Genomic DNA, 10054 nt, shown 5'->3' on the forward strand with positions numbered 1-10054 from the left:
GTGTAATACTTAACTGGCAAGGCATTTACAACTGGGGTCAGTAGGGTAATATAGTTATTTGGGGGCAGTGAGAACAGATCTGATTTTCTCATTTTAACATTTGTGGTTTCTGCTGCCTTTACATTTAAAAAAAAATAAAAATCCTCAATGAAAATAGACCCAGCCTAATGATCAAAATGGAAACAAGTTGTATGGATAGTAGTTTGTGCTTTTATTTATGTTCTTCTTACTAAGTTTTAGAGGTCTTTTAAAATTTCCGTGGACTGTCCTGCAGAAATTAAAACAGAAGACTTTAGTTTTGGAATTTTTGTGTTCAGTATTGAATTATATTCTTCATTACCAATTTTCTCATTCATACATATGTATCTTTGCTTTAGTTATCTATAAAACTCAGGGTGGACTTGTACTTTAACATGGACTAAACCATTTGAAAACAAGACTATTTTAAAGATAAATAGGTATTTCAAAAATTCAGTTTATCCTCCTTTAGAAATCACTATTATTTTCTTCTCACTTTTTCTTTCTCTTAGTTATCATCAGATATATTTTAGTATCAGATTGAAAGGAGAATTGGTCTGGTTTTTACAAGGTAAAAGTACATGATGAATTTAAAACATCTAGAGAGCAGCCCAAGATGGCCAACTTCGAGGATTGGGTGTTGGATGAGGAGAAGGTACGAATAGCTGCTAAATTCATCACTCATGCACCCCCAGGGGAAATTTTTTTTTTTTTTTTTTTTACGGTACGCAGGCTTCTCACTGCTGTGGCCTCTCCCATTCCAGAGCACAGGCTCCGGACGCACAGGCTCAGCGGCCATGGCTCACGGGCCCAGCCGCCCCGTGGCATGTGGGACCCTCCCGGACTGAGGCACGAACCCGTGTCCCCAGCATCGGCAGGCGGACTCCCAACCACTGCGCCACCAGGGAAGCCCCCCCAGGGGAATTTAATGAAGTGTTCAGCGATGTCCGGCTACTACTTAATAATGTCGGTCTCCTCAGGGAAGGGGCCGCACATGTATTTACCCAGTATAACATGGGTCAATTCATGCCTGTGAAGATAGAAGGATATGAAGATCAGTTCTTAATTACAGAACATGGTGACCTGGGTAATAGCAGATTTTTAGATCCAAGAAACAAAATTTCCTTTAAGTTTGATCACTTATGGAAAGAAGCAAGTGACCCTCAGCCAGAGGAAGTAGATGGAGGTCTGAAGTCTTGGAGAGAATCCTGTGACAGTGCTTGAAGGGCCTATGTGAAAGATCATTATTCCAACGGCTTCTGTACTGTTTATGCTAAAACTATAGATGGGCAACAGACCGTCATTGAAGAAATGGCATCCATGTATGCCATATGTATTGAAAGCCACCAGTTTCAGCCTAAAAACTTCTGGAGTGGTTGTTGGAGATCAGAATGGAAGTTCACCATCACACCCTCTACAGCCCAAGTGGTTGGAGTACTTAAGATACAGGTTCACTGTTATGAAGATGGCAATGGTCAGTTGGTTAGTCATAAAGATGTACAGGATTCAGTGACTGTTTTGAATGAAGTCCAAACTGCCAAGGAGTTTATTAAAATCATAGGGCATGCAGAAGATGAGTATCAGACAGCAATTAGAGAAAACTATCAAACAATGTCAGACACCACGTTCAAGGCCTTGTGCCAGCAACTTCCAGTTACCTGCACCAAAATCAACTGGAACAAGATACTCAGCTACAAGATTGGCAAAGAAATGCAGAATGCTTAAAGGCTGAATGTAGGATTCTTCAGTACATGGAAAGAAAGGAGTCAATGTGTGGTCATATGATAAATAAATGATGTATAAACAAGAGTGATATTTTTCTAGGGCTTTCAAAGTTAACAGGTTTTCTAGCCTCATGGAATACTGTTGAACTTATAGCATTGTCTTGATTCTTTTGTGTTTTCTGCCTTGTAATTTTCTGTTTTCACTATATCTCCTTGTAAATCTTTTTTTTTTTTTTAATTCTGCCACATTTAATGATGGAGAGAGATATCTATCCTGGAGTCATTTTACTATTTAGAAAATTTTCCTAGCCATGAAGCCCTGTTACTGACATAGACAGGTAATATGTTCAGTACTTTTCCACCCCATCCTTCAAAGCACTTCTGGCACTTCACTGGTTTTTACTGATCAACCAACGGCTAAAGAGGCTACAAACTATAGCTGAATGGAAGACACATTCATCCTCCCTCCGATCGCTTTGATCATCATTTATAACATCTCATAACTATAGTTTCAAACGTTTGGATTGGGGCTTTTCAGGTCTTTTTGGAGGCAAAGGAAGTTTTCTGGAAATTCCATTATAGCCAGCTTCTCTGGGGAAGTTATTTTTAAATCCAAAGACTTGGACCCCATTCCCTACAAATGAATGTGTTTGCTTTTTTCCCTTCCCTCATTGTCTCCTTCCCATTTAGTACCATTATAGTTACAGACATGTGCATTTTTAGAAGAGTTTTACCCATTTATTGTTATTTTTGTAATATTCAAAAACTGCTGACATACTAGGGATATAGTAGAGTATAAAACTTGAAAACATGCAGATGTTGAAGGAATCATAGTTACCCTGTGCTTTAATACTTTGTGGCAGGATGTACTGTAAGCGAATGAATCAAACAACTATGTTTGTTAACATAGTTAACAGTCATAGTCAGACAGTATCTTTCTATTACAACCTGTTATTTAAGGGAAGACTAGTGATTTGTTCTAAATAAGATGTAAAACTTTTTCCAAATTAGTCTCCCCAGTCCTGCCTGCCAACTCAAATGTAACTGTGATAGAGCAACCCTTCCCGGGTTTATCGACAGGTACAGGTGTGATCTCAGAATGCACAGGTAACATAGATATGATATGACAATTGGTAATGGCGGATTCATTTACATTGTTTACACTTCGATGACCAGGCCTTAAGAGAAGGTTAGTTTTTTAAAAACCAAGTAGTGTCTTCCTCCAAATACATGTCAAAAGAAGAGTGTGTGTTTCAGCTTTGTTTTTGCTTGGTAATACAGTCAAGCAAGAGTTTATTTCCAAGTGACCCATTGAGCTATGTAAGCATTTTTGTTTATTTCAAATAAAAGATATTTGTATTATTGGTCATTCATACTATCCATCCATACCACACGATCCTCTGTATCAGGTAGTCCAAAAGAAATATACCTGTTTTGTTCTTTAAAAAAATAATAATAAACAAAACTAAAAGAGAATTCTAAATAACGTAAATTGAGTTTAATGTTTAGTTAGCAATTTTTCTTGAAAAGTTGTGTCAGTTCATGCTCATTTTCTTTAATGGAGTGTTGTTAGTTATCTCATTTTAGGTAAATATTCTCTAGCAGGTTTTCAGCCAGAACAAATATTTACAGTTAAGCCCTCAACTCCAGAAAATGGCTTTGCATGTGTGCTGGGGAGGAGGGTTAAATGCAAAGGCTGACTTTGTCTTCTCTTTAGACAAGCCACCACAATAAATCATTCAAAGACACTCAAACGGATGTGTATTGGAGGAATGCTCACCTCCGTGAAGCTAAGGTAGAGGGTTAAGAGGCTATGCAGGCTCTGACGCCACATCACTAATGGGCACACTTTTCACAGACAGAAGGGCCATGCTTTAGTCATCGTGGTAAATCTGTAGTGACAGACGTTGGTTCTATATTTGTGAATGACCTGATTTGGCATGCATGCAGCTCGTTCTACTGACAATAATGGTAACATGGTGTGAGGGAGAGAGGAAAGAAAGGAGGAGGAACGGGGGACGAGGTGAGGTAGAGGGAGGAGAAAGACCTAGGCAGACGGCGAGGGAGAAGGGGAAAGGAGTCTTAAACAGCTGAGGATCGTGAGCACCTAAGGGTGGCTCTAAGGAAACCTGCCTCTCGTAGATGGTTATTTTAATTTGGGAGCAAGTCTTACATTCACTCCTAATCGATTTGGAGAGGATCACCTTCCCTTCCTCCGTGCTCCCTCCCTCTTCTTTCACTCCTCTCCCCTCCAGTCCCTGGGGGAGATAGATACTTGTCAGATGGATGCTTCTGTCTCAAGGAATCCCTTGTAATTTGCAGAACTTGCCTGGCCTTCCCCCCTTTGCTGCCGTCCTGCTACCCTTTCAGCTAGGAAAGAAGCTGGTCCCAAGTGATGAGAAGAATGAAGAGCTGCCAGGAATGACTGACGTCTGCCCTGACCAGCCAATCCAAAGTGTGGCCCTCCCCCATCATTCTCCAACACAACACTTACTATCATCTGAAACTATCTTATTGATTTCTTCGCAGTTGTTTAATTAACCAACTAGGATGCAAGCTCCATGCAAATAGGGACACAGTCTGTCTTATTCACCACTTCTTCTTTAGTGAAGAATACGTATGTTCTTTATCTTATTTGTATTCTCATTGTAAAATAAATGCTTGAGGAGTATTCAGTGAATCTATACAGATAGTTTTCTATGTTGAGTTCTTTCAGTTTGCAAACAGTAGAGACATACTGGGGTTACCTCAGTGAGTGGGTGTATATAAGGTACACACAAGCAAGCGAGGGCTCAGGGAGCTCCGCTGGGAAATGGAACATGGATCTCACTGTTGAGGACCCATTTGGAGCTTTATAACCTGACAGTCCCTCTGAGGACACAGCATCTATGTGCTCACTGCTGCTCAGACCAGGCAGGCCTCCCTCTCTGCTCCAGGGCTCTGCCATGTCAGTGAAACAGGTCCACTAGCTCACCAGTTCCACTGTTCTGGACTTCCCAGCATCATCAACTCTCTGTGAGTTCTGAAGTCAAACTCCTCCAGAAATGGTTTGAATGATTTGCCTAATTACTACACAGTAAAAGGAACCCCTTTGGGGAAAAACTGCCTTGAAACCAGCACTCAGAGGTTCCTTACCAGGGAAGCACATCAGAAGCAACTGTACAGCTTTTTCAAAATACACTTCCAGGGGACCCGCTGATATGTAATAAATTAAAATCTCCATCTGATATTGAATTGGACATCTGATATTTTGAAAAGTCTCTCCAGGTAATCCTGTTGTGACCCTCTGGACCACAGCCAGTGCCATTGATGATTGCCTTTGGGCCAGGTGCTCATCTTTAGTCCAGTCAACTATGCCCAGGGAGGTGGAATTCCTGGTACAAAGGGCAGGGAGTGAGCATGGCACACACTCCGAACTCTGTAGTATCCTTTCAAATACCCCATCTACCTTTCCATTTATCTGCCCATCTTTCCTCCTGTCTAACTATATGTTTATCTTCCTAGGTATGATTTTTTAGATATTGGATCTTGATTCTAATATCCTTCTCCTTTTTCTTCAGAAACACTTATAAGGATTGATTAAGTAGACAAATGAGAGCAGTTCTAAAAACTGGAAACGGAACAGTTGTGGTTTTAGAGAACAGAGCACATAACTCTAGATTCCATTTCAGAATTAGAACTTAGCTTCTTAAAATAATAATCCTTTATTCCATAGTCTTTCTCATTCACAGTCCTTCCAAGGTAGGGATACCTAGAAAGGAATTTATTCTTCTGGGTCACATGAGGGCAGCCCACTGAATTACTTAGGAAATAGACCTGCTGCTTATTTCCTTTATAACAACAAACAGAGGTGAAGAAGGAGGAGGAGAGGGAAAACAACATCAAGCCTGGACCAGCTTCCATGGCTGACATCAGGGGGCCCTTGGGAAAGAATGGGCTAGCAAAAAGTGAGGAAGACTCGGCAATAATTTGGTCAATATAATGTGTACTGAGCTCCAATTTGTATGGTGTATAAAAGAAATAGAAGGGCTTCCCTGGTGGCGCAGTGGTTGAGAGTCCGCCTGCTGATGCAGGGGACACGGGTTTGTGCCCCGGTCTGGGAAGATCCCACATGCTGCAGAGTAGCTGGGCCCGTGAGCCATGGCCGTGAGCCTGCGCGTCCGGAGCCTGTGCTCCGCAACGGGAGAGGCCACAACAGTGAGAGGCCTGTGTACCGCAAAAAAAAAAAAAAGAAATAGAAGATACAGCCCTGCCTTCACTGAGCTGACAACCCAATAAGAGAGACACATGGAAAGGAGCTACAATATTAAATAGGGTAATGTATATAAAGAACCTAAGACTACTGTATGATCTCAAAAGATGCTAGTTCCCTTTCATCTGAAACAAAGAAGCTGGTTAAACAATAGCTGTGTGTATCAGACTTACCTAACTTCCCTTCCAATTTCCTCCTCCCTTGCCTGCCTCTCCTTGATTTTCCAAGCTCCCTTGCATTTAAGGTGACCATATGACACAGGAGAAATCTGCTGGCATTGCCTCTACCCTTTTGTACTGGGTTGAATGGTATCCCAAAATAATTCCTGTCTACCATAACTACAACCTGATTTGGAAAACGGGTCTTTGCAGATGTAATCAGGTGAAGAGGAGGTCTTACTGATTTAGGATAGGTTCTAAATCTAATATGACTGATGTCCTTATACGAAGATGGAAATTTGGACCCACAGTTGCAGACACACAGGGAAGAAGGCCATTTGAAGATGGGGGCAGAGCTTGGAGTGATGTGTCTACAAGCCAAGGAAAACCAAGGATTGCTGGCAACCCCAGAAGCTGGAAGAAGCAAGGAAGGATTCTTCCCTAGAGCCTTCAGGGGGAGGACGGCCCTGCCCACACCTTAATTTTGGACTTCCAGCCTCCAGAACTGTGAGAGAATAAATGTCTATTGTTTTAAGCCACCCAGTTTGTGGTACTTTGTTACATTGGCTCTCGAAAACTTCTTCTTCCTAGAAAGAGGATATGATTCCTTGAGGAACAGCAGACATCTTATGAACATAAGGACAGAAGCCATATGCTAAATAAGGCTGGTAGACCAGAAAGACAGTAAACCTGCCTCCTTGGGGCAAGTTCCCCGACTTGAGATAAATCAATCCTAGATGATTCAGTTGTCACTCAGGATTTCCATTAAGGGAGGTACATTTCTGACTAAGGCACCATGGTCAAGAGGAACCGACATAAGAGTAACTTGAGTTGACGTCTCAGCCATGTTGTTCTGTAGATGGGTGGCCCTGGGCAAGTTGTAAAAACTTCTTGAACTTCATTCTATTCCTCTGTAAAATAGAAACAATAATAGGTACCTGGGTTTTAAATGAGATATTTTATGAGAAAGCCGGGGGTCATCAACAGGGCAGGGGAAGCTAATACAAATTACCTAGACTGTGAAATCTCCCAAGGTGCCTGGATCCTGTCTGTTGCCTATCAATACAAACGCTACATGGAGACCATTTCCGCTCCCCCCATGCTTGCTGGTGGGGACTCCCCCCTATTTTTTTAGTAGGAAGCAGCTCTTGACAGCCCTGGTAAAATATAAAGAAAGTACCTTGTAAAATATAAAGAACCATATACCAACATTGAGGATTATTTAAGTACAAATTAAATAGCTCCATCACATAACTTATATAAGAAGTATTACTGGGATGAAGGGCTCCAGATGCCCTCATCCAACAGTAGAGAGCAGAGGTGATTTTCTTCAAGTTCTATCTGGGGTAGCGCTACCCCGCAAACTTCCTCAACCATGCCTTTCTTGCCCAAAGTATGTCCTTCCCATCCCAGAACCTTCCTTTTAGTTATGAGCAAATACAAGACAGGAGCTAACAGCCTGTGTTGTCGACACTTCCTAGTCAGAAAGCAGCAGATAGATAAGAATGAAAACTTGTTCCAAAGGCCCACGGGCCCTGATGTCACTGAATGGCAAATTCAAGGGAGACCACAGAAGCCCACCGCTGCTCCCTGGACATCCAAGGTGGTAGCTGGGCTTTCTCAGAAGGACACATGAAAGAGACTCTATCTCACCCCACTTCCCACTCGGCAGAAGGGCCTCTCCATGAACAACCTCAATTTTCTAAAGGGCTGGAGCTTCCCAAGGTTCAGAGCATTGAGACGCAGGTCCAGGTGGGCCCTGTGTCCCAGCTCCATCAGTGCCTCGTTCCTCGCAGAATTCAATCAGATCACCTGTTTGCAGATTCGAGTCTCCACAGTGGCCGGCCCTGGTCTGTCTTTTCCACTTCCTGCCACCCTCTCACACCCTCTCACCACTCTGGAGCTAAGTGAATACGGTTTTCCAAATATAGTTTTGCAGCCAGTGTGTTAGGCCTTCTAATGAGCCACGGTAATTGCTTCTGCTATTTTCCAAAATGGAAATCAACCTCGGAAGAGCAGCTGGGTTGTTGTAATGTTCTCCTCCCTCCGATTACATCCTCCCTCCCTACAAGTCAGTCAGGCTCCAGCCTTGACTGCTTCATCTGTGAGCGGGGCCTGTGGGACACGCAGGAGGAATGTGCTGATGGCAGCACAGGCAGGGAGACGGAATAAGCGAGCTATTGTGTCTTTATTACATTTGAGGGGGTATATGGAAGGAGGAGGTGGGAGGGAAAGATCTGCGTTTACTTTTGATTTCTAAGATATTCTATTACGTGTTGTGCTTTTCGATGTATCTGAAAAGATAACCAGGTTTTTAGATGACAAAGATGTTTTCGCCCTTCTTTTTTTCTAGAATTGCTCCGAAACAGCCCAGAGAACAAGAAACAGAAACACAAGCCCCGTATTCGTTAAGAGCAGGAGACATCTGTAATCTGGAACCACAATATATGGAGATGAGAAACAGATGGAGGAACGGTAAGGTGCTTCGTAGATAGATGTACGGAAAGTTAAACCTGAACGTCCAAGGGGGTCACCATTGCAAATCAAGCTGATTCACTCTGCAGAACACGAGACTTCCCAGGCCCATGAACGGCAGTGGCCAGGAGTGAGCATGGCCCTGCAGACAGTCCCTGTGGGAGAAAGGTAGTAATACCAGCTACCACTTGTGATGTGCTTATTGGTGCCTGGCTCTTACAAACATTCTCTCCTGCAGTCCTCACAACAGCAAAACATATTATTATTGTCCCCATCTTGTAGATGCAAACACTAAAGCTCAGAAGGATAAAATCATTTGTCCCAGACAACAGAGAAAAAGATACTAAACCAATGGAGGCATAATTCCAAAGCCTTACCATCAGAACCCCACCTCTCCATGTGAAACTGAGGCAGGGGTCCCAGCTGTAGCTATGTTGACTGTGTGGCCAGGCTGTCGTGTGGCTGGTGGGGTTGAGAGCAGACACTGGGCAGGGCCGCTGCTGTCTGACGTCCGGCCCTACTGCGTGGCTCGGCCATTTTGCTGAAGCTTCCCTGTTGTTTTGAAAATTCCTATAGAAATGGAAGTGTCCCCACCTCCCCTTCAATAGCATCTGGTCTGGAGGGACCCTCCTCCTGGAATGGGGGTTAGACCTAGAAAGTGAGTTCTTCGAGGCCCACAGTAGCCAAGGGTCCACCAAACACACTGTCCTGGGTCCTGAGGGGGAGGGCGGGCTAATCCCTCCCTGCGCCCTCCTGTTGGCTGCAGCCTCTCCTCCTGCGCCACCCAGAACAGGTGCCCGTCCCACTGCAGCTTCCCGCCCCTCCCCTCTACCATCGGGTCCACTGGTCGCCAATCGCACACACGTCTGGGTGAATCTCGGTCATGAGGAAACCAAGCATCCCATGTCGAAACCTTGAAAATAAAGTCTGCAGACACGTGATGAGAGTCTACTCTGTAAGTGGTCACTGTGTAGGCACTTCAGAGGTGAGAAAGGCAAAGGGCATGGCGTCTGCCCTCAAGAATCCATAACCAGCTGGAGCTTCTATCATCAGCCCCAGAAAAGGGCACTGAAAAGACCAGGCTGCGTGTGGTCCAGAGCAGGTGGAGAGGTTCTCAGCGTTAGGGAAGTTGTTCTCATCGTCTGTTGTCTCTGGCTCTCCCATTAGTTGTGAACTCTTCGAAGGGAGGTGGTTTTTCTTTCCCCCAGGCCATAGCAGTGTGTGGGTGAGCATTTGTTCAGTAAGCATGTTTTGAATGAATGGAGGAAGGAAGGGAGGGAGGGAGGGAGGGATCCATATGTTCAGAGGAAGGAGTACTGCACAGACCTGGAGTATCAGGGAGGGAGTCAGTGAGGACGTGCGTCTGCAGCCAGGCAGAAGGTTTGTCATCCAGTGGCTCCACGTTACCAGTGGAAACTTCCATAGGA

At 43.9% G+C, this 10054-nt stretch overlaps 1 pseudogene across 1 annotated transcript; it reads left to right on the top strand.

The window, feature by feature from the left end:
• Positions 1–634: 634 nt before the first annotated feature.
• LOC309813418 (F-actin-capping protein subunit alpha-1-like) lies at positions 635–2147 on the top strand (annotated as a pseudogene). The gene is made up of 2 exons: positions 635–713; positions 938–2147. The product of its transcript is annotated as an F-actin-capping protein subunit alpha-1-like (transcript).
• The last annotated feature ends 7907 nt before the right edge of the window (positions 2148–10054 follow it).

The sequence above is a fragment of the Mesoplodon mirus genome, assembly GCF_964341445.2.
Source record: "Mesoplodon mirus genome assembly, chromosome: 12".
NCBI lineage: Eukaryota > Metazoa > Chordata > Mammalia > Artiodactyla > Ziphiidae > Mesoplodon > Mesoplodon mirus.